Source organism: Desmodus rotundus, chromosome 4 (genome assembly GCF_022682495.2).
Source record: "Desmodus rotundus isolate HL8 chromosome 4, HLdesRot8A.1, whole genome shotgun sequence".
Taxonomy (NCBI): domain Eukaryota; kingdom Metazoa; phylum Chordata; class Mammalia; order Chiroptera; family Phyllostomidae; genus Desmodus; species Desmodus rotundus.
Genome location: NC_071390.1, coordinates 92,970,861 through 92,977,062, shown reverse-complemented (window position 1 = coordinate 92,977,062; position 6,202 = coordinate 92,970,861). Strand labels below are relative to the sequence as shown.

The 6,202-nt window shown below is 36.8% G+C and overlaps 1 pseudogene; it reads left to right on the top strand.

Moving 5' to 3' along the window:
- Positions 1-300: 300 nt before the first annotated feature.
- On the top strand, positions 301-1,071 carry LOC112317654 (protein YIPF5 pseudogene; annotated as a pseudogene).
- Positions 1,072-6,202: the final 5,131 nt, after the last annotated feature.

The window sequence follows — 6,202 nt, the reverse complement described above, 5'->3', positions numbered from 1 at the left end:
CTCCTTTGGCTAAATATCTATTCAAACTTTTACCTGTTTTTAAATTGGTTTGTTTTTTTTAAACTTTATTTTTTTTAAATAAACTTTATTTTTTAGAAGTTTTATACTTCCAGAAAAACTGTGAAGATAGTTCAGAGTTTTTACATAAAATGCTCTGAATTTCCTCTCTTATTAACATCTTACATTACTTTGGCCTGTGACACATAGCAACAGGGGCCAGTGCAGGGCCTTAAGCAGGGTTCGGGGGGTATCTGGGGCTGCTGGCGCTGCTAACACCAGCTCTGCGTTTGATCGTTTGCAATGACAGGCTTTGATAATTTAAACACGGATTACTACCAGACAGTTACAGCACTGACGACCAATCACAGCAGTGCTATGATTATGGAGGAAGTAGAGGTCCCTATAGCAAACAGTGTGCTGGCTATGACTCCTCACAACAAGGCTGATTTGTCCCTCCAGGCATGAGGCAGCCACAATGCCATACACCGGGCAGATTCTCCAGCCTGCTCGGGCATGGACTCCAGCTATACCTCAGCCATTCTATGAAAACAACTTTGAGGACGAGCCACCTTTTTTAGAAGAATTAGGTATCAATTTTGACCACACCTGGCAAAAAACACTAACGATGTTACATCCATTAAAAATAGCAGATGGCAGCATCGTGAATGAGACTGATCTGGCAGGACGCATGGTTTTGTGCCTCGCCTTGGAGCCACACTGTTACTGGCTGGCCTATCCATACGCCACATATCCATTTGGTTATGTGTATGGGATCCCTACAACTGGGTGTCTAGGAATGTTTTGTTTATTAAACTTAATGGGTATGACAGGTGTTGCATTTGGTTGTGTGGCAAGTGTTCTTGGATTTGTCTTCTTCCCATGATCCTACTTTTTAGTTCGCAGTGATATTTTCTTTGCAAGGAATGTAGCAATGCTGAAAATACTGGATGATGTCATTTTTCTGCTTCCAAAATTTTTATTTCTGTGTTAGCCATGGAAGGACAGCAACTTCTGGTATCATATCCTTGTGCTTTGTTACATGGAGTCTTTGTCCTAATTTCCATTTTTTGAACCGAATTTATTTGGGATGTGGACATCATTGAGCCAAATACACAAAAATAACTTCAAAACCTTAAACTGGCCCAGCAAACTACTATAGTGCAACTCTCATGCAGTAACATTTGACTGTTGGAACAGTGGAAGCAAGCAGATATCTTTTGTTCATTTTATAGAACATTTTAATACTATATTGGATTTACTTGTAGTATGATTAGCTTTAAAATGTTTGTGCTTATACAAATAAGAAGTGCTATTTCTTTCCTGTTCCTGCAGCCTTTGAAAAACTTTTTTCTTTGCAAATTATATTATGATGTTTTTGTAGATTTTTATCAACATGGGAAACTAACTACAGAGCTGATAATGTTTCTTAAAAACAACCCAGTCATAGTAAAGAAGACACAAGACTTATTGCAAAAATGTTTTTTTCCAAGGAATTAAGAAAGAAAAATTGCCTGTGTTGTCAAGTCAGATGCAGTTCAAGCAAAAAGTGACCCCGATATACTTTATGAGTTTGCACTTCAGAAATTTGACATTTATTTAAATTATCTCATGGAATTTTTGCTAAAATTCAATGATACAAAAATTTATAGTCTGCCTTATTGTAGATGTGAAATGCGAACACCTGTTTAGATACTAAATCATAGTGACCTATACTGGCCACATAAATGCTCGTGGTTGAATCTTCAAGTTTCCCAGACAAAAGAAAATCACTAACTTTATTTGAAAAAAAAATATTTAAAGTGTCACAGTTTCAGTATTGCAGTTATCAATGTAAAGTGTTCTTGATACTTATTACTTAAAAGTTTCCCACGTAATTAAGAAAATCTTACATTAGAATGGTACACTTCTTATGTACCATTATGTTAATGATACAACATTACATTTAGTTGTCAGGTCTCCTTAGGCTCCTCTTGCTTATGACAGTTTCTCAAACACTCCTGTTTCTGATCACCTTAACAGTTTTGAGGAGTGCCAGTTAAATGTTTTGCAGAATTTTTTCTGTTGGGATTTTCTAATCTTTTCTTTTTACACTGGGGTTATATGTTTTGGGGAAGAAGGCCACGAAGGTAAAGTGTCATTTTCATTACACACTATTGACATGGCTTATCACTGTCGATGTTGACCTAGATCACCAGACGAGGCAGTGTTTGTACAGCTGCTTTCCTCTCCCTTTCCACACTGCACTCTTTGCAAGGAAGTCACTTCGCACAACCTACTTCTAAGGAGTAAAGAGTTATGTACCACCTCCTGAAGGTAGAATATCTATATAAATTATTTGGAATACCTCTGCATGGAAGATTTGTCTCTTCTTCCTTATTCATTCATTCATTCATTCATTCACTCATTCATATTCTTACGGACTTATGGTTATTGATTTTATATTTTGATTTATAATCCAATACTATTTTGTCTTGTTGCTCATTTTGTTCCAACTTAGGCCACTGGGGACTCTTTCAGTGAGCTCCTGAGTCCCTTGGATATATCCCTATTATTGTGTGAGTGTGTGTGTGTGTGAGCACTTCCTTACTTTCTGGCACTATTAGATGCTCCAGGCTCATCTTGTATACTTTTTGAGTCAGTCTTGGAACCAACCATTTCTTTAAGGAACCCTGTTCATTTTATTAATACTTTTGGAGAATGGCATTAGAAACCAAGATCTGGGCTCTTGGGCTATTTTTATTTTATTGCTGAACTGTAAGACTCTTTATGTATTCCATACACAATTCCCTGATCATATATATGATTTATAAATATTCTCTCCCACTCCTGTGTAGTCTTTTCACTTTCTTGATAAGGTCCTCTGAAGCGCAAAAGTTTAATTTTTTAATGAAGTATAGTTATCCATTTTTTCTTTTGACACTTGTACTTTTTGTGTGCTATATCTAAGAAACAATTGCCTAATCCAAGGTGATGAAGATTTATGCCTATGTTTTCTTCTAAGAGTTTGGCTTTTTCATTTAGTTCTTTGACCCATTTTCTGTTAATTTTTGTATTTTTTTATTTTGTGAGGTTATGGTTCAACTTTGTTCTTTTGCATATGGATATCCAGTTGCCCCAGCACCATTTGTTTGCAAGATTATTCTTTCAGCACTGAATTGTCTTGATACCTTTGTTGAAAATGTAAGGGTTTATTTCTGGATTCTCAATTCTGTTCCCTTCATCTATATGTCTACCTTCAATCCAGTACCTTACTGTCTTACTTACAGTTTGGTTTTGGCTTGAATATTTTAGTAATATCATTAACACAATGCACTGGTGAGCTGCAAGAGGCTGTCCAGGTGACCTCACCCAGAGTTGTCTAGGTTTTCATGGTGCTTCATATTGGACTGGAACCTTTATTCACTTGTCACAGAAGAAAGGTAGGACTTATACAGGAGACTGTAAAATTCCTTTAGAGCATAACGACATAGTATGACATTGGCCATACCTGTAAACTAAGTAGCTCTAAATAAATACGGACAAAGTCACCAACAAGAAAAAGAGAGGGTACTTTGGGTGTTAGATATAAAACTCATGCTTACTTTGCTATTCCTGTGAAGCTCTTACTGATGCACACTCCAGAGGCACAGCCCGAAGGGCTGCAGGAAAGCACTCCGCCTTCCAAATCACACCTGCTTGGCTTTCTGCTACCAAGACTAGGATCTGTGAGGTTTTGTTAAGTCAAAAGTGGTAGCATGCTCTTGGTGTCCATAGAAACTAATCCATTTTTTAAAAGGATGCTTCACAGACACTTTTTGGACAAAATGCTTATGTCATAGTTATGTATCTGAAAATAAATGATCTTTTAGATATGGTGAATTATTATCTCCTTCCCTTAAATTTCCATGGACATTGGTAAACTAAAATTTTACACTTAAATGGTAATTTTGAATGCATTTCCAAAGGCTGACTGTGGACTAGTATGAATGAGAAACTCCTAGGGATCATATTTTTGGGCTAAGCCCCCATATTTTTATGGTTTTTACCTCCAGGAACCTAGCAGGTTTTCATAGTGAAGCATGAATGTGAATGATCTAAATATACTAATGAAAGGAGATTGTCATTGTGAATTCAAAAAACAAGACTTAACTATAAGAAACCCATTTTAAATATAAAGACTCATTTAGATTACAAGTAAAATAATTCAGAAAGATATATCATACTAACTAACATTCATGAAAGAAAGCTGGAGTGTCTATAATAATTTCAGACAGAGCTGGCTTCTGACCAAGAAAGAATATCAGCAATAAAATGTGGTATTACATAATAGTAAAGGGTTTAATTCTCCAAGAAGACTTAACAATCTTAAACACTAATGTACCCAAATATGCATCAAAATACATGAATCAAAACTGATAGAACTGAAAGGAGCTATGGAAAAATACACTATTACACTTGGAGACTTCAACACCCTCTGCTAGTAACTGAGAAATCAAGCTGGCAGTAAATCGGTAAAGATACAGATAAAAACAGCACTATCAATCAATTGGATCTAATTGACATCTGCAGAATACTCCATCCAACAACACAAAACTCACATACTTCTCAAGCTTCCAGGGAGCATTCAACAAAATATATCACATTGTAGGCCTTAGAACACTTCTTAACAAATTTAAAAATATAGAAATCATACAAAGAATGACCCCAGACCACAATGAAATTAAACTAGAGATCAATAGTAGAAAGATACCTAGATAACCCCCCAAATATTTGGAAGTTACACAACACATTTCTAAATAACCCACAAGTTAAAGAATTTTCAAGGAAATCTAAAAGTATTTTGAATTATACTTAAATTACAAATGAAAATATTGAGGAAATTGACCACATAAGCAGCAAAAGCTTTGACTGACAAAAACATCTCAAAGAATATGGGAAAAGGTCACTACTGGTCAAGATGGAAGTGTAGGTAAACATGCCTTGCCTCCACGCACAACTATAGTCAAAAATACAACTAGACTACAAAACAAATATCACCCAGAATTGTCAGAAAATTGAGCCTGATACAACAACCAAGGATTTAAAGAAGCCACATTCATCCAGATGGGCAGAAGAGGCAGATGCACAGACCCGTGGAGAGGCAGGGGAGGTGGAGTGGCACAGAAAGGTGTGAAGTCTGGAACAGGCAGTCCCACATCCACATGTGGTTGATAAAAATCATCAGGGGTACCTCAGGAGCGAGGGATCCCAGTCCCAGACCAGACCACTCAGCCCAGGGTTTCAGTGCCAGATAGGTAAGTCCCCATAACTTTTGGCTGTAAAAACCAGTGGGGGCTGGGGCAGCAGAAGAAACTGGGATTCTCAAAAGACTCCTTGAGTGATTCCCAAACAAGGTAAAACTAAAGTAGTTCATCATCACCAAGTCCTTATTATATGAAATGCTAAAGAGAATTATATAAGAAAAAGATCAAAACAATGAACATTGAAATGGCAATAAATTCATAACTATCAATAATTGAATCCAAATAACAAACTAAGCAAACAAGCAGAAGAGGAACATAATCATAGATATGGAGACCATTTGGAGGGTTATCAGTTGGGAGGGGGAAGAGGGGAAATGGGGGGAAAGTGCAGGGATTAAGAAGTATAAATTGGTAGGTAAAAAATAGACAGGGGGATGTTAAGAAAAGTTATAGATAATAGAGTAGCCAAAGAACTTGTATGCATGACCCATGGACATGAACTAAGGGTGGTGATTGCTGGAGGGAATGGGTGTACTGGGTGGATGGGGGCAAGGCATAAACCTGAATAAAATAATGGCAAACCACATCCAGTAATACATTCAAAAGATCATACATGATGATCAAATGGGATTCATCCCAGGGATGCAAGGATGGTATAATATTCGCAAATCAATAAACGTAATACATCACATAAACAAAAGGAAAGACAAAAATCACATGATCATATCAATAGATGTGGAAAAAGCATTTCATAAGGTACAACACCCATTTATGATAAAAACACTCAGCAAAGTGTGAGTAGAGGGAGCATACCTCAACATATGAGGTATGCCATACATGAGAAAGGCCATATACGAGAAACCTACAGCCAACATCATACTCAATGGACAAAAACTAAAAGCTTTCCACTAAGATCAGGAATAAGACAAAGATGTCTGCTTTCACCACCTCTATTCAACTTAGTATTGGAAGTCCTAGCC